Consider the following 24,223-nt stretch of genomic DNA (forward strand, 5'->3'; position numbering starts at 1 on the left):
AGAATTTGTACATATTGGGATTATACATTTTATTTTCTTTTACCTGCCTTTCATTCAATAAACGTCTCATAATTCCTCTAATATCATTAATAACAGTGCACCGGCCCTCTGTAATTATGTGCAGATATGATTAAGATGCGATTGTCATGGAAAAGCACAATAATGACTTTTGGGTCCTCCTTGAAAGCAATCCAACCGCAAGGTGCATACACACATCCAACTTTATGCCTGATTGTTGTTTAAACTGGTCGTTTGAAGGACTTGAAGTGCAAACAAGTCATTCAGACGTCATGTACACACTGACCAACAAAGCAGCTGATATGCTAATTTTCCTAATTTACATGTCGTGTAACCAACTCGATAATGAACAATGGACTGGATAGAACAATGGACTACATTAAACGACTGATCAAAAGACTTGTTGTTTGAATGTCTGTTAGTTGGACAAACGACTAATAGTCGTTTGTACACACGTACAGACCTAATAGTCGTTTGAACGACAGTTGGTCCAATGGATCCGCTGAGCAGATTGGGAAAACCACCTGTTCTTGGTCACTCGCCACAGCGCATACAAACGTCCAACTTGTTGTTCAAACAGTGAGTGGGATGGCAAAGTTGTTTGAAAAAGTTGGACGTGTGTACGTACCTTAAGCCCACTGTTAGATACTGTATAGTTTACAGCTGTGGAGCCTTCTGGCTGACATTTTTAAGTGCAGTTTAGCTATTGAATCTGCCGGCATGCAAGGGAAATATCTCTCTATGTACATTGCCTCCACCCTCTTGCTTTGTCTCCACCCTGCCCCTCATTGTCCCGCTCTTCCCTCCACTCTCGTTGGCTTGTCGTGCACTGTGGAAGGGACATTCAGTTTGGAGCTCAATAGCCCAAATCAGGAACAGTTAGAGACATCAATGGCTCTCTATACTTTGCAAAGGAATATGGGTCATTGCAATGTTTAGTATATTGTGATAGTATTAACCACTTAAGCCCTCGGTCGTTTTCACTTTATGCATCCGAGCAATGTTCACCTTCCCATTCATTAGCCTATAACTTTATCACTACTTATCACAATGAACTGATCTATATCTTGTTTTTTTCCGCCACCAATTAGGCTTTCTTTGGGTGGTACATTTTGCTAAGAGCCACTTTACTGTAAATGCATTTTAATAGGAAGAATAAGAAAAAAAACTGAAAAAATTCATTATTTCTCAGTTTTCGGCTATTATAGTTTTAAAATAATACATGCCTCCATAATTAAAACCCACGTATTGTATTTGCCCATTTGTCCTGGTTATTTCACCGTTTAAATTATGTCCCTATCACAATGCATGGCGACAATATTTTATTTGGAAATAAAAGAGCATTTTTTTCCGTTTTGCATCCATCACTATTTACAAGCTTATAAAAAAAATGAAATATTTCATCTTTACATAGATATTTAAAAAGTCCCTTAGCTAAATATTTATGTGTTTTTTTATTTTTTATTGTAATTTTTTTTTTATTATTAAACATTTTATGTGGGTATTTTTGGGAGGGTGGGATGTAAATAGTATTTGTTTTGGGTAAATATATGTGTATTTTTATTTTTTTTTACATTTAGATGTAGTTTTACTTTTTGGCCACAAGATGGCAACCTTGACTTTGTTTACATGACGTCACTCTAAGCATACAATGTACGCTTAGAGGGACATAGGAGGCAGAAAGAGCAAAGCTTCTGAGAGAAGCTGTCACTTTTTCTGCGGGGGAGAGGAATCGGTGATCGGGCATCATGGCCTGATTCATTGATTCCTGGGCTAATGATCCGTGGCCGGGAGCGCGCGTGCACACGTGTGATCGGCCGCGGGAGCGCGCAGGAGCACACATGGCCTCCTTGACGTAGTTCTACATCAAGGAGGACAAAGTGATTAAAAAATCAAACAAAAAAACCTGCCCATGCCTGGAAATGTTATTGTCGTAATTTTTGGCCCCAGCAGATAAGTTATTTTGCATGGTATTTAGAGACAATAGTGGCATGGATGGACGAGGGTTAATGTTAGAATATAGGAATAGATGTGGGAGGTTAGTGTTAGGAGTAGGTGAGTTGTGGTTAGTTTTAGGCATAGATGGGGAAGGGTTCCTGTTAGGCACAGGCAGGGGAGGGTTTATGTGAGAGTTAGGTTGCGATATTTGCTACATTTGGTGCACATCCACTGTTCACGGATTTGTAAAATTTGTCCAGAAAAAAAAAATTGCTATGCTAAGTTTTGTAAATTAAGTACTTGAGATGGAAAAAGTAACACTATTCTATTAAAATATGTTACTTGAAATGAATATAGATGAGGAAAAAAGAAAAAAAATCCTCATGAAAATTTTCACAACCTAGGAAGAGAGAGAAATTGAGCCAATTAAAGCTGATTAATTAGTTGTCAGGGCTCCTGGCCTAATACTGTAAATAATTCATTTTGTTATAAGCTAATCAAGGTGTTTCTAGAGAGATAAAAGCAGGCTTTGCCTTGGAAATGCCTAAATTGGAGAAGAAAAACGTCTCTGCCAAAAAACACTCGTTAAATACTACTAAAAGAAAAACAAATCTGAAACAACAAACCCTGGGAGCCCAGAAACCTATTTAACTAAAAGGCAAATTTAAGAAATGACGGCTTTAATAATGTAGCAAGCTCAAGACCTCTGCTCAGACTATTATTTTTGATCAAACGTCCATGTTTTAAGTACTAAACAGGAAGTCATGTTTTAGAGAATAAACTCATCTTTTGCAAAACAAACTTATTTACATCCATGGTAGTCTTTGTATAAGAGGCGCCCCAAAATGGTAGTTTCTTTGTTCTCCACTCGTCACAAAGCAGCTACTGCAAAGGCGTATCCTTCTCACCACATGCAATATATAACAGTCATGCAGTAGCGCTATGTGGTCCACATCAGGTTACCACCATATGCTTCTTCCACCTCCAGAGATACCACATAGGTTCTTTAAAGGGACTCCGAGCAGTGCCTGTGGGTATGCCTTTAAGCATACCCACAACTAATTAATTATATCCTCACACCTACCAGCATGATGTTTGTAATTATATCCCCCTGGGTTCCTTATATTTCATTGCATTGTGCTGAATGGAGCTGCCGACACTGGGGAAAGTGTCGTCCTGCATAATACAATGCTTAATAAGGAATCCAAGATGGCGGCCGCGATTTCGATCACAAAAATAACAAAAACTAAAAGGCGTATGGTAGCGTTTTATATATCATTGGAAAGAGGAGAAAGAGAGCTTCAAAATGGTATGCATCTTTCCATGGTTACTGCACTGCTTGGAGTCCCTTTAAGTACCTAGATGTGCAACTTAGTGCACAAAAAGACATGAAAGGGAGTCTCTCAGTGGTAAGTTCAGAAGACACTTTTATTTGAGTAAGAATTTTCAAGAATGCAGCTAAAAACACTCACAGTCAGTGGGTCCTACTCCAGTAGAGACCCTCTTGGCAAATACACTTCCCACTGGTACCCAGCAGATATACTTGCAATCAGATATGCAGCGTTGCCCGCTTTCGTCCTGACTAGTTTCGGCCTTCTGCTGTCATCAGGGGGTATGACTCAAATAAAAGTGTCTTCAGAACCTTCCACTGAGAGACCCCCTTTTCATGTCTTTTTGTGCACTAAGTTGCACATCTGGGTACTTAAAGAACCTATGTGGGATCTCTGGAGGTGGAAGAAGTATATGGTAGCAACCTGATGTGGACCACATGATGCTACTGCATGACTGTTATTTACCTACATCCATGTTTTTTCATCTATCTTGAAAGAAGAGTGATATCCAGGGGTAGAACTATAAATCATGGGGTCAACCAGCAAAACTTTGACACCCCCATCCCCCAACATTCAAGCCCTTTCTTTTGTCTACCATTTGTGACTGTCACATCTTGGGGGCCCATAGTAAAAGGGTCATAAAACAAATGTGGACATTGTAATTAGTGATGCTCGTCACAACCTCGTGATCACAACATATTTGTGATATCACGAGCATTTTTCCACTATTCAACGCCGTGATCCGAATCCATGATCGAGAGTCGAATTGATGAAGGGCCAAAGGCCCATATGCAATAAACTTTTTCCCCTGAGTTATCTCCTGGGAGATAGTTTTCACTTTCTCTCTTTAAATAAACTTTTCAGCATTTCACAATTGAGAAAGTACCTAAAAGTAGTTGAAAAAGTTCTATCAAAACTATTTTGCATATTTTCTTGCTTGCTGGTGAATTAAAAGGAATCTTAAACGTGTGAAAATATCTCCTGGGAGAAAACTAAGGAGAAGAAATGGGAATTGGATATGGGCCAAAGAGTCATGACACAAGTGCCTAGGCAAACAGGAAAATGTAAATATATAGGTAAAACCACTGTGCCTCATTGATAAATTGTTACTAGGATAAGAAGTGGAGATTCTGGCTTATAAGTGGAGATTCTGCCTCTTACAAATGCTCATTTAGGCTCAGTACAATTTTCAGAACGATTTTTAATGTGATGCATTTTTTTCCACATTCCTTTCAGCAGAATTGTTCTGAAAAATGGAATATGCAGCAAGATTTCCACCTAGGATGACACTGCAACAGTCAGATATTGTTTGGTTAGTTTTGGATTTTACAGGAAAGGTAAAAATTGTTTTATGACTTTATTGATGTCTGTGACCCCTGCAGGCTTTTCAAAAAGGAGAGTTCTGCAATTTACCAAAAAAAAAAAAAAAAAAAATCTTGTTTCCTTTGTAGTGCCACTTAATGCTGAATTGAAAATGATTGTTTACCGTGAAGACAAAATATTGGGTAGAATGCAAAGAGCAGATTACATTTAATTCAAGTTAATTCTGCCCAAGTGTTAAAGCTGATAGCAGCTCCTCAGTATGGTAAGTAGCAATTAGCTCCGGGGTGCTGTGACTAGGAGTCAAGCTAACAGAGCACACTGCATCGACCTCAGATAAATAACAGTTAATTAGTATAGTTAATTGTATACTATCTATGACTCCCAGTTCCCCTGTAACCCCAAACTCACACGACATTGGTTTAATCACTGTGTTCAGTAATTATACCTCTGCTACTTAAAAATTATGCAGTAGACAAGATGGCTGACACAGGTCATGTGATCTTTAACTTTTGCACTACCTACTGAGAACAGAGCTCTGCAGATCTGTATTTAACATACATCCACAATACTTCAAACATTTTTTAAGGAGTTAAAAGAACGCATCCAGCATTTTTTGTATTTAGCACATGCAAAATATTTATATCACACTTTAGGTAAAAATAAGATGTCAAAGCAACCAGAACTTAAAATAAACGTATGAGGTAATTGATTGTATGTGAAGTACTAATGGCACATTAGTAACTTAAAACAGACTCTCACATTTTTATTTCAGGTTAATCAAGTCTAAGCTGCAGCTATGATGGTCTGATGTAAAATCTACTTTATTCAGATGCAAAACAAACAAAATTAATGAACCTTTAAAGTTTGCAGCACTAAAACATTATCAACATTGCTTCCTTAGCCCGATAAAAGGATTTAGCCTATTTACTTTTCAGGACAGGTAAATTCCCCTTTCAGTATGTGTGCCTTATTTGCGTACAGAACAGAACTAGTTTTTTTTTAAACTTGCCGTGCAGGAAAACAGAAATGGTACTTGAAGATTTCTTAGTAGGATAGCTGTACCTATGCTTATCATGTCACATATCAGTTCAGGTCATCTTTAAAGCATACATCTCACTGAAACAAAGCTATTCAGAGAAGAAGAATGGGTATAGAGAGATGTCCATCTCACCATCATAGCACACGCTAGCCACAAATGACTCGCAGACATCAGTTGTCCTTTGAGTTATAACTGACAGCAACTGATATATAACTGTGTATGTGTATACCCACCTTACAGGTGAGTATGCACGTACAATAACTGTCACCTATAGCAACCAATAAAATGAGAGTGCAGATAAGCAAAGGTCCATATCATCATGCAGCTTTACACACATATCCTTTTGTCTTGAGGTCCTCTTGAATTTTCTATTCCATCAAATTTGATGTAACAATGGTTTTTATTTAATGTAAAAACAGTGCCCTAGCAGGCTATGGATTACCAGTAAGGGACCATTACAGGAAAGGAATATAGCAGCATTATATACTCATGAATCCTTATCCTAGGGAAAAGATTAGAAAATAATGCAATATTTATTTTACGATCGCAGGCGATCAAAGTGTTTCGCATAATTTTTAAACCAGCAATTTGGTCTGCGAGATGTCATTTCTCTCCGCAATGGAAAACAATCTGCAGCGCTGCTAAATGGCATAGTATTTCTGCTGTGCTTTATGACATTTATTAGCCGGATCTGACTTGCGTTCCACTTCATAACTACACAACCAGCGGTGAGAGATGCTAAGAGGGCTTACGAATGATTCCCCCTGACGTGAAAATTACAGGCATTGTGGGCCCGCAGATTTACTCCCATATACACTATATTTGTTTTACAAGAGCCCAGTGATACAATAAAGATGTGATACATAATCTGGATACCACTACAAGCTGCGCTGTCACATGATCAGCCTGCCAAGAACAGCATGGCTACATAGACGCTCAGGCTTTATTATAGAATAAGACACATGACACACAACCTGTACAGCGATCAGTCTGATTCTTCAACCACTCTGAATTTAAAGTGCCCCATATCTTTACAGTAGATGTCTTTTTCTTTGTTAAAACATATTTGAATGTACTTCTCTGTAGATATGTATCTTTACTTTGTATCTGTGAAGTCTCATTATGCAGATATCCACACTTCCTGTCTGTAGGCTGGCCGCCAATTGGTAGACAGGAAGTGGGCGCATATAAAGAAATACAACTTTATAGAGAAAGATATGTATATATGTATATATATATATGTATATATATATATATATATATATATATATATATATATATATATATATATATATATATAGATATATATATATGTATATATATATATCTATATATATATATATCTATATATATATATATATATATATATATATATATATATATATATATATATATATATTCTGAAAATGCCCAACATTCTGGAATTTAGTTATGAGAAAGGATAGCTGATGTAACAGATGCTCACGCAGGCTCAGCAGACTAACTTTTGGAGGCATTGTTACCTGAAGAAGTGGATTGGAACCACGGAACACCTTTTACTGGTGTTTGTGTACATTTTATGGGTACATAGTTCTATACAGAAATACCCCACCTTGATCACAACCTGCCTTTTCCCTCTTGTGGAGAACTTCCATATTATTTGTTCACACTTAGGTACTATAAAGAGAGCTTCCAAAAGGGGCACAAATGGCTGAAAAAAAATTCCAATCAATTACAGGTCAGTTTTAGATCAGATCTCTTGTTGCAGTTGGCCCTGTGGAGATCTGATCTTTTTATAACCGATATTTCATAGATCTGATTGTAACTAAAACGTATCTTTTAGCCACTTTTCAACCCGCCCCGCAGATAGCAGATGTCAGGCTGCTGGCCTGGAGCCACTGAGCCACTTAAAGAGACACTGAAGTGAAAAAAAATGATGATATTATGATTTGTATGTGTAGCACAGCTAAGAAATAAAACATTAAGATCAGATGCATCAGTCTAATTGTTTCCAGTACAGGAAGAGTTAAGAAACTCCAGTTGTTATCTCTATGCAAACAAGCCATTAAGCTCTATGACTTTCAAAGTCGTGGAGAGGGCTGTTATCTGACTTATATTATCTCAACTGTTATTGAACTATTTACTTTTTATCTGCCAGAGGAGAGGTCATTAGTTCACAGACTGCTCTGAAAGAATCATTTTGAATGCTGAGTGTTGTGTAATTTGCACATATTAGAGAATGATGCATTGTTAGAAAAAACACTATATACCTGAAAATTAAAATATGAGAATATTTTATTTGCTGCTAATCTTCTAGTAATTATTCATAGTACACAACCAATTCATTATATCATATATTTTTTTCCGCTTCAGTATCTCTTTAAAAAGCACCATATTATGTATTTATTTATTGTATTTATAAAGCGCCAACATATTACGCAGCGGTAAGGAACCATAACAGTAAATACCACAATGTAATACTTTATTCAAGATACCCGATTTTATGGTAATTATCCTTAGTTTCAGCATCAGAAACTCTTCCGATAGCTACACATTGCTGTATAGAGGCATATAACCCCATTCTCCCAGTGATGTTTAGCCTTAGTGATGTCGTGAAATCATCTCCTCACAGTGCACTCGGGGGGGGGGGGGGGGGGGGGTTAGGTAATTACGTATAGGCGTAATTGTGAACATTTACATGAAGTTTTGGGTAATTGTAAACAACTGTTTACGATCATCAGCCATCACTAGTCATAGACAAAAACGTGATATGACGGTTATCAACCACACTACAGCAAGAATCCAAACCAAACAGTAAATCATTCCTCTGTGAATACTGACAGAGAAATGGAACCTATGCACATGGTACAGTTCTGGCCCCGATGCTGATATCCAAGGCACTCCTTTCACACAGGCTGTGATCAGAGACTCTCAAAAAGCTTTCTACTGTTACTGGCTAAACGCTCTATAGGTATGTGGGGTTTACAGAATGACAGTTTTCTTTGATAGTTCCTCTTTAAGGTAGAAGGGATTCATTTTTTTCTTTGTCCTCAATCTAACTTGGAATAGTGAGTTTTCACAGACACAAATAGCATTGCTTTTTTTTGCCGAAAATAGAGCTCAGTAGAGCAACTTGCAGCAGGATCAGCACACATAATTTAAAGGGAGCCTTTGAGACAACATGTCTCCGGGAGCAGTGACCTTTGCTCCACAGCAGTTATTCAGTTTTATTCTTTTTTTGCCTGATTATTCTTTACCACAATGAAATATGAAGGCAAACAGTTGAGATTAGTTGCGAGAGGTTCATCAGCCTCCGAGGTCGGGAGGAAATGGCTCTGAATAGAAAATGCAATGCAGGTAATTGTAGTATAGTCAATGTCTCTTGAGCATGAAAAATGTATGCACTTCAATTATAATTCCCTTTGACCTTTACATTTAATTTCACAGACTGTTTCATTCCCTTCGCCATCACGTCGCTGCACAAGTAATAGAACCAGCCGCCCTTCCTTCTGTATTCTTAATATTTCATCCTAAGTCAATAATATTTCATAAGCAGATTTTATCTGTCCTTAAAAAAAAAAAGACACATATTCACGAAGCTTAGCATAAGCCTGTTTGCCCAAAATGTAAATGTTTCCAATAATTGTCTTATTTCAAAAACCTGCAGATTAAGTTTTGTTCCAGAAAACGAAAATTAAAAATTCTCCAGGGTAATGCGCTGTATGAAAATTCCGAATGTGTATAAAACATGATTAATGACTCGCACCCCCCCCCCCCTTTCCTCTGCTGGTAATCGTGATCTAATGCTATGCAAATACTGACAGCAGATACATAAAGACCAACAAATAAAGAATAAACTGAGAACTCATACAAAAGGATACGCCATGATTTTATGTTGGGGGTTTCAGGGCCGGACCTAGACTTATTGCTGCCCGAGGCAAACTTGTGAGGATGCCCCCCCTTCTTCCACGATTTGGAATTCAGGGCCGGTCCTAGACTTATTGCTGCCCGAGGCAAACTTGTGAGGATGCCCCCCCCTTCTTCCACGATTTGGAATTCAGGGCCGGTCCTAGACTTATTGCTGTCTGAGGCAAACTTGTGAGGATGCCCCCCCCTTCTTCCACGATTTGGAATTCAGGGCCGGTCCTAGACTTATTGCTGCCCGAGGCAAACTTGTGAGGATGCCCCCCCCTTCTTCCACGATTTGGAATTCAGGGCCGGTCCTAGACTTATTGCTGTCTGAGGCAAACTTGTGAGGATGCCCCCCCCTTCTTCCACGATTTGGAATTCAGGGCCGGTCCTAGACTTATTGCTGCCCGAGGCAAACTTGTACGGATGCCCCCCCTTCTTCCACGATTTGGAATGATCGCACAGAATTCAACCATTTGCTCTGCTTCATTTAATGTTCTCACATGACATGCTGCAGCTCAACACCATGGCACACTGGCTGACTGAGTCTCACTTCTCCTACTCTGACTGCATGCTGTTACAAACATGCTGCCCCTGTAATCTCTGCGCCTGATGCAATTGTTTCACCTTGCTTCATGAGAGAACCGGCCCTGGGTAGTTTGTATCTATGAGCACATAAATCTCACCATCTTTGCCTGTAAAGGCCCATTTTCACTGCAGCCGGATCGCGGCATTTTTCCATATGTAATTTTAGATGCAGACACTCCGCCCATCTGATTTGCGTGTGTAAAATGCAGCGGTTCCTGCAATTTACTGGATCTGCTTCTAAGGCGTATACAGGGCTGACCCTATTATAGAGGCAAAGCGGGCAATTGTCCCAGGGCCCCAAAACCCTAACTAAAACGTTGCATCCCCGCGGCTGGAATCTAACTAAATCCCCCCAAACTCCCCGGGGCACACTGCGGGAAGCGCTTCCGGGAGAGGCAGAGCTTTTGGCTGTAGCTCTGCTTCTACACCCGTCTATCAGCACGGATCACTGCCTCTCTCCGCCCCTCTCAGTCCCTCTCAGTCTTCTTTCACTGAGAGGGGCAGGGAGAGGCGGAGATACGCGCTGATTGAGGCACATGGAGGCAGAGCTGCAGCTGAAAGCTCTGCCTCCCGGGGTAGAAAAATCCACGACCAAAAAAGTTGTGGATTTTGCGCGGTGGGGGGTGGGGGGGGGGTAGGGGGGATCTAGTTAGAGTTCAGCTGCGGGCTGCAGCATTTTAGTTAGGGCAATCATTTTAAAGAGATTTTTAATATGTATATTTAATTTCTCCCCAAGAATAAGCATTGCCATCTCTGTTTAGTCCACTGCTATATGAAGGGCCTACCTGGATTTCCGGAATATTAAAGCTCTGCAAACTCCGCACACACATCTGCCAGTGTATGCAACACATGAATGCCATTACTGCAATCACTAACACAACATTCTGATTGCTTTATATAGCGACAATCAATGATATACATAATGCAGCCGGTACACAGATGTTTCCTTTATTTACAAAATGTGTTTTCTAGGACTACAAGCGGGTCTTATACACAACTATCAAAACTAGACTGAGCAGTTTCAGGAACAGGAATGTAAAGTGAATCCCGTCAGGGGTGCTAAACTTTCCTAAACCAATGCCAAGTACTTAGCAAACTAACAACTAAACGTAATAGTACAGATACCAAAAATGTATGTCCTGCATTCCTACTGACAAACTAGGAAACGGTTGAGGTGAGGGGTCAATACACGTCAGCTCCAGAACACACACACAGATATATATATATATATATATATATATATATATATATATATATATATTGACAGACCTAGAGCCTTTTAGATCAGCTAGTCACTTATAATAAAGTACAAGTGCTCCTGCATCTGTCCCTGTGTCAATGCTTTACTCTACCACTGACAGTCGTTGGGACAGGAAGCAGGGCGGGTGTGTGCATGTGCACTGACTGGTGGCGGTGGCAGCGTGAAGAGACCTAGAGCCCATTTTTAAAAGGGTATAGGTCAACTAGTGTCTTATAACTATCCTATATAATGAAACTGTCCCTGCATCATCAGTGTTCCTGCGTCTGTGTGAAAAGGAACTGCGCATGTGCGCAGCACGGAAAACCTAGGACAGGAGCAGGACGTTTCAGGGGTCCGGCCAGGTGGTTGAGTGCGCCCGCGGCGGGCGGGTGTTCACGCATGCGGCGAGTGTGTGCGCATGCGCGCTGGCATGTGCAGCGATAACAGACCTAGAGCCTGTTTTTAAACAGGCTAAGGTCACTAGTATACTATAGGTTGGTACGTAAGCCGGCCCTCCCAGTGTTGTTTAGCCTAGGCAAAGATGTCACGCAGCTGTCTACCCCAGAGCACTCTGGTAGATCAAATTATCTTCCTGCTCACTACGCAGAGGGGGATAAAAAACCTACAGCTATTCACCTCACCAGCAGTAAAGATGCCGGGATCACTGACAGATTTATGAGTGTAAATGAGAGTGTGATAAGATCCTGCAATGGATAAACATTGACTAAAACATTATAAATGTATACTGTAAAAAAAACAAAAAAAAAAAATCTCATTTGTTATATGCTTTTTTATTTATTAAAGGACCATTGTTGCAAAAATCCTAAAATGTAAAATACATGTAAACACATTCAAATATGAAGCATGTGTCTTCCAGAGTAAAATGAGCCATAAATTACTTTTCTCCTATGTTTCAGTTACTTGCAGTAGGAAGTAGAAATCTGACAGAACCGACAGATTTTGGGCTAGTCCATCTTTCCATAGAGGATTCTCAATATCGCCTTTATTCTTTATAAACACACTCTTTGAAAAAAGTTTTACAAAAAGATGCTGGCTAGCCTCCCTGCTCACTGCACATTTTTTTGGCAGTTGGGCCGAGCAACTGCCATTCACTAAGAGTTTTTGAAAATAAAGAAAACCCTGAAAATCCCCCATGAGGAGATGGGCTAGTCCGAAACGCTGTGCCAGATTTCTATTACTTATTATAATTGACAGCAACATAGAAGAAAAGTAATGTATGGCTCATTTTACTCTGGAAGAAACGTACTTCTTATCTGTATATGTTTACATATATTTAAAATTTTAAGATTTTCGTGACAGAGGTCTATATTCAGTTAAGTTCCCCTGTAAGGTCTTTGTTGGTTTTCCATTTCACACATTGCCAAAATATATCAAAGGACACATTTTTCTCAAAATACGGTGACACCGAAAAGGAACTTGTGGCATACAAAATAGTTCATTAGGAATCATTGTCTAAACTGGATTACTGAGAGTCAGGCAACGTTCACAGTAGAGTTGGGCCGAACCTCCGATTTTAGGTTCGCGAACTTTCGCGGAAGGTTCGGTTCGCGTTAAAGTTCGCGAACCGCAATAGACTTCAATGGGTATGCGAACTTTGAAAAAAAAAAATTATGCTGGCCACAAAAGTGATGGAAAAGATGTTTCAAGGGGTCTAACACCTGGAGGGGGGCATGGCGGAGTGGGATACACACCAAAAGTCCCGGGGAAAAATCTGGATTTGACACAAAGCAGCGTTTTAAGGGCAGAAATCATATTGAATGCTAAATGACAGGCCTAAAGTGCTTTAAAACATCTTGCATGTGTATACATCAATCAGGTAGTGTAATTAAGGTACTGCTTCACACTGACACACCAAACTGTTCACTGAACAGAACAGGTATACAGTGGCGGGTTCACTGAACAGAACAGGTATACAGTGGCGGGTTCACTGAACAGAACAGGTATGCAGTGGTGGGTTCACTGAACAGAACAGGTATACAGTGGCGGGTTCACTGAACAGAACAGGTATGCAGTGGTGGGTTCACTGAACAGGTATGCAGTGGTGGGTTCACAGAACAGGTATGCAGTGTTGGGTTCACAGTACAGGTATGCAGTGGTGGGTTCACAGAACAGGTATGCAGTGGTGGGTTCACAGAACAGGTATGCAGTGTTGGGTTCACAGAACAGGTATGCAGTGGTGGGTTCACAGAACAGGTATGCAGTGGTGGGTTCACAGCACAGGTATGCAGTGTTGGGTTCACAGTACAGGTATGCAGTGGTGGGTTCACAGAACAGGTATGCAGTGGTGGGTTCACAGTACAGGTATGCAGTGTTGGGTTCACAGAACAGGTATGCAGTGGTGGGTTCACAGAACAGGTATGCAGTGTTGGGTTCACAGAACAGGTATGCAGTGGTGGGTTCACAGAACAGGTATGCAGTGGTGGGTTCACAGTACAGGTATGCAGTGGTGGGTTCACAGAACAGGTATGCAGCCAGGGACAAGCTAAGCCTAACTAATCTTTCCCTATATGAGAGACTGCAGCAGCTCGCCCTACTCTCACTAATGCAGGCACACGAGTGACCGTAATGGTCGCCGCTGCCTGCCTTATATAAGGGGGGTGGGGCTCCAGGGGCTAGTGTAGCCTAATTGGCTACACTGGGCCTGTTGACTGTGATGTAGAGGGTCAAAGTTGACCCTCATGGTGCATTATGGGGCGAACCGAACTTCCGCAAAAGTTCGCCTGCGGGCCGCGAACCACGGAAGTTCGCATGGAACCGTTCGGCCCAACTCTAGTTCACAGTGGACGCTGTGTTCCCCGTAAAAGCAAGAACGCAAAAGTTACACCGCACGTTACATGCACACTCCAATGCATACAGTCAGTGAAAAGAATGATTCACTGTTAGCGTGTTTGCATGCAGTGCGCTGGCTGCCGCAAAGCATTAGCTCGCACCACTTAGGGCACATAGCTTTTACGTTGCAGTGCAATATTCTGCACTGGGCCGGATTTACCATAAGGCACTATAGGCATGTGCCTACAGGCGCCTGATCATGGAAACGCGGCTCACTACTCTCCCCTAGTGCCTCCCTCCCTCCTTCCCTATGCAGAGTCTTGAGCAATGCTTAATTAAATAAGAGTTTAGTCACTTGGCTCTCGGCATTCCACTGACAAGATCTCCCCTCAGTAGGGGCACCACTAGCTGGCTGTCTAATGCTAAGTGGCACCTGTAGCTACCTATGACGGGTAAGGGAGGAGTGACAGCGAGGTCAGCCAGTACACTTGCTGTGCGGTTCACCGGGGGGTTTCTGGGTTTCTGGATGGCGGAGTCTAGGGTGCCAGGACATCTGTGCCTATAGGCTCCTGGGATGTAGATCCTAACCTGCATGCATGGAGGGCGGAGTCTAGGGTGCCGGGACATCTGTGCCTATAGGCTCCTGTGATGTAAATCTGGGCCTGCATGCATGGAGGGCGGAGTCTAGGGTGCCAGGACATCTGTGCCTATAGGCTCCTGTGATGGAAATCTGGGCCTGCATGCATGGAGGGCGGAGTCTAGGGTGCCAGGACATCTGTGCCTATAGGCTCCTGTGATGGAAATCTGGGCCTGCATGCATGGAGGGCGGAGTCTAGGGTGCCAGGACATCTGTGCCTATAGGCTCCTGTGATGGAAATCCAGGCCTGGTTCTGCATAACTGCGTCCATTACTGTTTACCGCAGCGCCCCTCCTGTGAACAGGGCCTCAATGTCACAAGCTAAGCATAAGGGAGGGCTCTGTGTCACACAAGGAAACAGAGATATATACAGGGCACATCCCAGGTGTGACAGTCACTATGCAATGCATGTCCCCAGCTCTATTATTAATCCCAGGACGGTGAGTGTTGTATGACAGCCTGCATTAAGCATGATTCATAAATACATTAAGTCATCCCCTACCTGCAAAAGTCTCACTGCATTACTAAAGCAATTAAATTCCCGTAAATGTCTTTCTCTGCACTAAATATAGAAATGTATATGTCAAGCCATCACAGAAATGTGAAGTATCACAATTTATTTCTCTAATAATTACTTACACGATAACGACAATCCGCCAGCACCCAAAACTGTCACAAGGGGATGAAGACGCGAGGCTGAGACGTTACAGCGACTGCCGCAGTGACTTAAACCATCACCGCCAGCGCGGAATCCACGCCACCCCCCCTCCCCCAATACATTCAGCCATTTTTGTGACAGCACAATTTCAGGGTTCATTTTTTTTTGTCAGGAGCCACCCTGGGCTGAATCTTTAATACCAAAGACAGAATTGGATTTTGCTCAAAGTGAACTGGTCGTGACCCTGGGCAATACCAACACAACTAGTAAAAAAACAACAAAACTACAAAATCTGAGGCCAGTGGCAGCTCCTGCTTCAAAACTGGAAACAGTTAACTGAATGTTACAGAGCGGGGGAGGGGGGGGGTCACTTAGAGGGGCCAGTGCCCCAGCATGCCCTAGTGTAGCATCACCGATGTCTGAAGCTAGCTAACTTTTAGTTAAATAATAATAATATCAAAATAAGCGGGTGTAGAGAAAAAGGCTACTAAACATATAGGCCGGGTTCACACTGTATCTTGGTGTCAGCGCTGCGGAGCGGCGCACCCACCGCACTGTACTGCCAAAAACAGGCAATTCCACGTTTAATATGCAGCATTCCCCTTCTGCCATCTGGCCAAACAGGAAGTGATGTGCGCTTGCGGTCATTTCCTGTTTTGGGTATACAGAAGTGCAAAATACGCTTCTGATCATGCTTATCACAACATCGTCGCACCACTGCCGCCAACATTTGTAAAATACCTGCGTCGTCAAAGACTTACATGACTTCCGGTCTGACGCAGGGACAGCCACTGCACGGTAGAGCCAGTTGCGTGTGGTCCGGTATAAGTCATGAAGAGAATGCGAAGAAGACAGAACAACAAAAGTTGTGCAGGTGATGCCTTAATGACTAACTGTACAAGATGTCTCTGCAAGCTTTCCAAACTTCAAGTTTCTTCTTCAGGCATGTTTCAGAGCCGGATCAGAACCCTACAAAGTACTGTCACATACACAGGCTTTATATATGATTGTGTAGGGTATATCTCAATCTGATCTCTGAACTGTAAAGGATCTCATCAGAGCATAAGCCTGGTACACACCATGCAATTTCCCCTCAGATGGGTCGAATAGATCATTCCCGGCAGCTCCAATCTGATTTCCGATCCATTTTTACTGATCGATTTGCATAGAAGTGACCAGAAAATCGATCAGAAATCCGATTGGTTCTGTCGGAAATGATCTATCGACCCATCTATCTGATGGGAAATATCATGGTGTGTACCATGCTTAAAGAAAACCTGTAACTAAAAAAACTCCCCTGGGGGGTACTCACCTCGGTAGGGGGAAGCTTCTGGATCTAATCGAGGCTTCCCCCGTCCTCCTGTGTCCCACGGCCGTCTCGCTGTGCCCCTCCGAACAGCGGGGATGTAAATATTTGCACAGGCGCAGTATCGGCTCTACGCTCGGAGACAGGTGGAAATAGCCGATCGCTGTCGGAATGCTCTACTGCGCAGGTGCAAGTCTCCTGCACCTGCGCAGTAGAGCGGACCCGACAGAGATTGGCTATTTCTGTCTATTTCCATGCTGAGAGCCACAACAGCGCCCCCGCTGGAGCCAGGGAAGGTAAATATAGAAAGCCTTGTCAGGCTTGTCAGGGGAGGATTCTGGGACGTTTCAGGGGAGCCAGCGCTGGACTGCCTGCAGCTACAGGGGAGGGAGAAGCCTCATTGGGACCCTGAGACTCCCCCACCCGAGGTGAGTTCCCCCAGGGGACTGAGGGGAGGTTTGTTCTGTTACAGAGTCTCTTTAAGATCTCCCTTTACAATAGGTAGAGACACACACACTAATCACATTAGCTAATTGTCAGCACCTAACCCCAGGTACACACACACAGACATACATTCCTGTAGCACATTCTGCAGCAGGAACTGACAACTACACGGCAGCAGCAGGAAGGGGTTAAGCTGATAACATTAAAGAGAGTCTGAAGCGAGAATAAATCTCGCTTCAGACCTCATAGATAGCAGGGGCATGTGTGCCCCTGCTAAACCGCTGCTATTGCGCCGCTAAACAGGGGTCCCTGATCCCCCAAATCTCCTCCGTAATGCGGGGGAGCGCTTCCTGGTTGGGGCAGGGCTAACCACCGCAGCCCTGCCCCACGCGCGTCTGTCAGCGCGTATCTCCGCCTCTCCCCCGCCCCTCTCAGTCTTCCTTCACTGATAGGGGCGGGGGAAAGGCGGCGATGCGCCGCTGATAGACGCGACTGGAGGCAGAGCTGCAGCCGTTAGCCCTGCCTCCAGGAGCGACCAAGTCTGCGACCAAGTGTTGCAGTAGGGGGTTTGGGGGTGAAGGGACCTCCCGTTTAGCAGCGGGATAGCGGCGGTTTAGCAGGAGCACACGTGCTAACTATGAGCTCTGAAGCGAGATTTATTCTCGCTTCAGAGTCTCTTTAACACAGATAAATACTCAATTTCCTTTAATACTTTCCATCCACGCTAAAGACAAATGTAAAATTGATATAGTTAAGACAGGCAAATGTTCTGGATATTTCAGCAGCGTGGGCGTTCCTGTATCACTTACCAGAGATGCACAACCGCTTGTCACTCATCGCATGCTACCTGTCATTATAACATTAGTCAGGCACTTTAATGATGTGTTGATACATAACAGTGCAACGCTAGAAGCAATACTGAGCTAAAGGCAATAAGACAACAATACGATGGCATCTTCATTCCCTGCCTACAGAATTACATTATGTGAAACCAGCCACAAGAGCAAGAGGTTAGCTATAGGAAATCCTGCCACTGCAATAAAGCAATACTCACCTCTGCAGCATTCCTTATCATAGCATTATACTTAAAGCATACCCGAAGTGACATGTGACATGATGAGATAGACATGTGTATGTATAATCCCCAGCACACAAATAACTATGCTGTGTTCCTTTTTTTTTTCTCTGCCTGAAAGAGTTAAATATCAGGTATGTAAGTGGCTGACTCAGTCCTGACTCAGACAGTAAGTGACTACAGTGTGACGCTCACTGATAAGAAATTCCAACTATAAAACACTTTCCTAGCAGAAAATGGCTTCTGAGAGCAAGAAAGAGATAAAAAGGGGAATCTCTTATCACTGAGGGTCACACTGTAGTCAGTTCCTGTCTGAGTCAGGACTGAGTCAGCCACTTACATACCTGATATGTAACTCTTTCAGGCAGAGAAAGAAAAAAGGAACACAGCCTAGTTATTTGTGTGCCAGGCACTGTACATACCCATGTCTATCTCATCATGTCACATGTCACTTCGGGTATCCTTTAAAGGAACACTATCACGAAAATCATAACATTTAACATACGTGTAAACACATATGAATAAGAAGTATGTTTCTTCCAGAGTAAAAATGAACCATAAATTACTTTGCACCTATGTTTCTGTCACTTAAAGCGGACCCAAACCAAACTTTTTTTAATTAAAAATATTTAGTTGCACCACTCTGACACATACAAAGATAAGTAAACACTCCTTCAAACCTATGATCATTTCAATGCATGCTTGTCACCCTTCTCTTTTCATAGCTAGGGTTATACTGGGGGCAGCCATTAGCAATTCCTCCATTGCTGGACACCTCCTACTCCACCAGTTTGCCGGAAAAATCCCGGCAATTTGAAAGGAAGGGAGGGGTTCCTCCAATAAATGTAAAATATTTTATATTTGTCATCATGCAGCTGAAAAAAGGCTGCTATTTATTATTATAATTTAGAAAATAGATTTTATTTCTGAAATCTTGTATTTTTAATTTGGGTCCACTTTAAAGTAGGTAGTAAAAAAATCTGACAGAACTGACAGGTTTTGGACTAGCCCATCTCCTCGTGGGGGATTCTCAGAGTTTTCTTTATTTTTAAAAGCACTTTAGTGAATGGCAGTTGCTCTGTCCAACTGCCAAAAAAAGTGTGCAGCGAGACGGAAAGCTGCCCAGCATCAGTGTTATAAATGCTTTTTCAGGTCCCCTCCAAACATATCAGAAGTCATCCTCAAAGTTAACTGGACTAGATCCATGGAACAACTTACAGCCTCACTTAGGGATACTGAACGCAACTTTCACAAAATCTGGGAATCATGGCCTTATGCATCGCCTATCTACCACCCCCCTTGACCACATAAAACAAAAAAAAAAATGTCTCTTATACTCTATTAACATTAGGCCTTTACCTACATACCCATTTATTCAAGCTGTCGATTTCTCTTACAAGTATTGGCTAACCTTTGTGATACCATGCAACTCCATACACAGGACCACAATTTTCTTTCTTTCCGCTCTACAACTGGCTTTCACTCCTTACCCCCTCTCTTTTCTCAATACTCTCACACTCACCTCTTTAACTGCTCTCCTTTAACTACAACTAAATACCTATTTGGACGAAGGTCCACTCAGATACTTCAAATGTTGGAATTTCTCTTTTTAGGGGTTATAAGAGAATACATATATTAAGCATGTTATTTCTACTCCCTTGTCAAGTAGCTACAGAAAGACTCCTCCACTTATACCTTAACTATGAGATGTCTGTACATTCTGTAAACATAATCCTGCTCATTCATATGTTCTACTTGACCCTTGTACTGTATTCATTGATCCTCCGGAAATTCTTTTGATTGTTATTCTTCCTTAAAAACTTAATAAAAAACAGTATAACAAAAAAAACAAATGCTTTTTCAGGGAATGTCTTTATAAAAAAAATAAAACCCTTGCTGAGAATCCCCCATGAAGAGATGGACTAGTCCAAAACCTGTCAGTACTGTCAGATTTCTACTACCTACTGTAAGTGACAGCAACATAGGAGAAAAGTAATTTATGGCTCATTTTACTCTGGAAGAAACATACTTTTTATTTCTATATGTCTGCACGTATTTTAAATGTTACAATTTTTCTCAATAGTGGTCCTTTAATTACTTTAATAAGTGAAAGATGCAAAATTATAACTACTCTTCTCCTTTTGATCCTAATCAGAATTGATTCTTGAAGAACAACTGTAGTGAAAATAGTATAATATATAAAATTGCTTATTGTTTACAACATTCATTTATAGATTATGTAGTTAGTGATTGCCCATTGTAAAATCTTTCCTCTACCTGATTTACGTTCTGAAATGTATCACTGGTGGTGACATCTGTAGTCCTGCCAGTTGATCTGTACAGAATGTTCATTGCTGAGAGTTCTAGGCACAGAGAGAGATGCTGCTTGCTTGGCAGATGGGAAAAAAAACATTATTTCCCACAATGCAACAAGGTTCGCAGACAGGAAACTGTCAGGACCATGGCCATGACATCAAACTGTGGGAGGGGTTTCATCACAATATCAGTCATACAGACCCCCTACCCAGGTAAGCAACAGCATAATAACCTTTACAGAAAAACATTATTTGTTACAGCTGATACAAAACCTGAAATAAACCTTCAGTGTGTCTACTTCCTGTTTTCATGGAAGTCGACATATTGTTAACAACCTGTGCTTTGAAATGAGCTTATCTGCCATGGCAGGAGCTGACATAGCTGAGGGATCAAATTACAACTTGTTATTAGACACAGGTGAGGGGGAATTAGACAGGCTAAACTCTCTACATACATACAGAGTACATTTCTCTGTTATCCTTCTGTCCTGTGCAAGAGTTCAGGTCCACTTTAAGGCGATTTTATTAGCCATAAACTTGTCTTCGGATCCCTTAACTGTCATCCTCAGCGGCAGCTAAAGAGTTAAACAATGGTACACCGTATACCCTGTATTCCCCTCTATCACCCGTGGGACAGGAAGGAAGTACAAGGACTTGCTGCTGCAATGCCTCCGATTTATGATAATGAATTCCACACAAAGTTGCAAAGTCTCCGGGGAAATCTTAGATGACAGGAAAACTCAGTGTTACAATTATTGGTTTCTGTGATAAAATACAAACAAGAGTGCTAAATATGCAACCGAACAAGTCCTATGACATCATCATCCCATAGTAATGATCCTAGAAACAACATGGCTGCTGCCATTCGGCTGCTCAGGACATAAATAAAACCGGCATTCCACTTCCTGCCAACCCTTCATCTCAACACCGAGAATCTGCTAAGAAATAACTCCAATCTAATGACAAGATAAGTGTATTAACCTGCCTATGATCGCGTCACGCTGATGGACATGATCGCGGTGGCAGCCCCCGGACTGCTTAATGCCAATTGGCATCAAGTTCTGGGGCGGGGTTTTCTGCTCCGTCATCAGTCTCCCAACGGCGATCGCTGCTAGGAGACTGTTAGACGGCAAACCCGTCTATTTACTCTGTACAGCGCTGCCATTTATGGCAGCACTGTACTGGGGACAGCCTGAGACCCACAGGAGCGATCTGCTGTCATAGGCTGAAACCCATGACAGCCGATCGCTGTCATTGGCTGGTGGGGGGAGGGATCGTTAGAATAATAAAAATAAAATAGGGTAATTTATTGAAAAAAAGACAATACATATTTACAAAAAAATAAACATCCTAGGAGCGATCAGAGCCCACCAACAGAAAGCTCTTTTGGTGGGCACAAAAGGGGGGGGGGATCATTTGTGTGCTAAGTTGTGCGGCCCTGCAGCGAGCTCTTAAAAGCTGCAGTGGCCTAATTGCTAAAACATAGCCTGGTCACTAGGGGGGTGTAAGCCTATGGTCCTCAAGTGGTTTACTCTGTCTGCAGTGACTTCCTGTGCTTACTCTGTCTGCAGTAACTTCCTGGGCTTACTTTGTCTGCAGTGACATCCTGGGCTTACTCTGTCTGCAGTAACTTCCTGGGCTTACTCTCTGCAGTGACTTCCTGTGCTTACTCTGTCTGCAGTGACATCCTGGGCTTACTCTGTCTGCAGTAACTTTCTGGGCTTACTCTCTGCAGTGACTTCCTGGGCTTACTCTCTGCAGTGACTTCCTGTGCTTACTCTGTCTGTAGTAACTTCCTGGGCTTACTCTCTGCAGTGACTTCCTGTGCTTACTCTGTCTGCAGTAACTTCCTGGGCTTACTCTCTGCAGTGACTTCCTGTGCTTACTCTGTCTGCAGTGACTTCCTGTGCTTTCTCTGTCTGCAGTAACTTCCTGTGCTTACTCTCTGCAGTGACTTCCTGTGCTTACTCTGTCTGCAGTAACTTCCTGGGCTTACTTTGTCTGCAGTGACATCCTGTGCTTTCTCTGTCTGCAGTAACTTCCTGTGCTTACTCTCTGCAGTGACTTAATCTTAAGCACACACACTGCTCGCTATTCATCATGATGCACATATGCTTGGCTGACTTCCTGGGGAATGCGAGAATGACATGCTTGGACCTAGGCTATGGTATGAGATTTAAGATCTAACAGTCAGATGCCGAAGGTGGGTACAGCAATATGGCGCTGGCATCTGTGCATCTGTGTAACACGAAGCCGGCAGGAAGCAGACTGCAGGCACAATTAAACTAGAAGAAAGGTTTAAAGATGGTTTCTCTACTAAATGTAGAACTAATTAGAGCACTGGAACTTTTCTATTACATTCAGTTCCTTTTTAAATGCATTAAAGTATTTTTTCCCTGTTATTTCTATACAGTTAACAAATTACGTAAAGAGATTAACAGACCATAATTAGTAATCGTTAATGTCAATGAAGTTTAATCGTGATACCAGTTAGCATGCGTAGCTGGAGGCTCTAACAGCATTTACTAGAAATAGGCACTGTGTTGTTGAGTGTTGACTTGTTGTGATGTGTTATTTATTAAATCCTGTTCTTTTTACTATCATGTATTATAGTGACAGAACACTACAAGCACCTGATGAAGGGATGATTCTAATAATGAAACAATTGTCACTGTGCAACAATTGGATGTAGTCCGTGGATGAGAGTAAAATACACTGTGGCATGTGCAAAGGTGATGTCATCATGAGAACCAACTCTGCATGCCAGTTGGGTGCACATATGGGTTCCAATTTACAGCTAGGGTATGAAGTTGCAAAGGCCAAATGCATCTGCATTGAAACTGACCAAAAATGGTGCCAAAAAAACAAACAAACTGGCAACTCTGCTCTCTAGGTTCCTTGAACTTAAATTTTGAAATTATTCTTCCTTTTTATTTTTTACACAGTTCTGTAGACTACGGTCCTAATAGATTGCCATATTTGCCCATCCATGTTTATGGCAAAAAGATGCAAAAATTACAGGAATCCAGTGTGATTATCACCATTGCACTCACATCCTATAAACCACCCCTCCCACAAAACATTATTCTGTCATATTTTACTCTTACTTTCCCACTTGGCACATACAGCCATTTTCCAATCCAAACATAAGCAAACATTTGGTGCAGGCATTTTGTAAATGCATTTTTGTGAACTGTTTTTCTCTCCCTTTCATTTCAAACACCCTTGAGCATCTTGGCGAGATAACGAAGGCAGCCTTGTCATGTTATGCTTCATACAGACACACATGCTAAGCACAACAGATACAATGAACAACCAAATACATCAAAGTTGCAACCAGTTATTTTACATTAAAGGACTTATGTATCAAGCTCTGCCGAATGCCTTGTGTAATTTGGGGCATCTGTGATACAATTTTCATCAGCTAGAGATGACATGCCTAGATAACCCCCATCAATCTTCTGTATAACAAGGTTTTTACAATTGAGTTTTATGCAAGTGAAAAGTTCTGAATGAAGAATGGTTGTAGGTCCATCGTTATACAATTTCTGATCTTTTATGCCCAGGGTTTTTGATTTTGATTTTATAGCCTGAACTTAGTCTTACAGCAAGACAATGCTGCTAAGACTGCAT

At 41.9% G+C, this 24,223-nt stretch overlaps 1 protein-coding gene and 1 long non-coding RNA gene across 26 annotated transcripts in view; both read right to left on the reverse strand.

Annotated features, from left to right (window-relative positions):
• Nucleotides 1–5,830, reverse strand: part of LOC137504540 (uncharacterized) — a 29,350-nt gene extending 23,520 nt beyond the window's left edge. For both annotated transcript variants that reach the window (XR_011019502.1, XR_011019503.1), the window contains exon 1: nucleotides 5,782–5,830. This is a non-coding gene — a long non-coding RNA (uncharacterized lncRNA). The remainder of the gene's footprint in view (nucleotides 1–5,781) is intronic.
• The window catches only part of LOC137504538 (neurexin-1), a 2,090,050-nt gene that overhangs the window by 1,624,419 nt on the left and 441,408 nt on the right, over nucleotides 1–24,223 (reverse strand). The window lies entirely within an intron of this gene.

This window comes from Hyperolius riggenbachi, chromosome 4 (assembly GCF_040937935.1).
Source record: "Hyperolius riggenbachi isolate aHypRig1 chromosome 4, aHypRig1.pri, whole genome shotgun sequence".
Lineage (NCBI taxonomy): Eukaryota > Metazoa > Chordata > Amphibia > Anura > Hyperoliidae > Hyperolius > Hyperolius riggenbachi.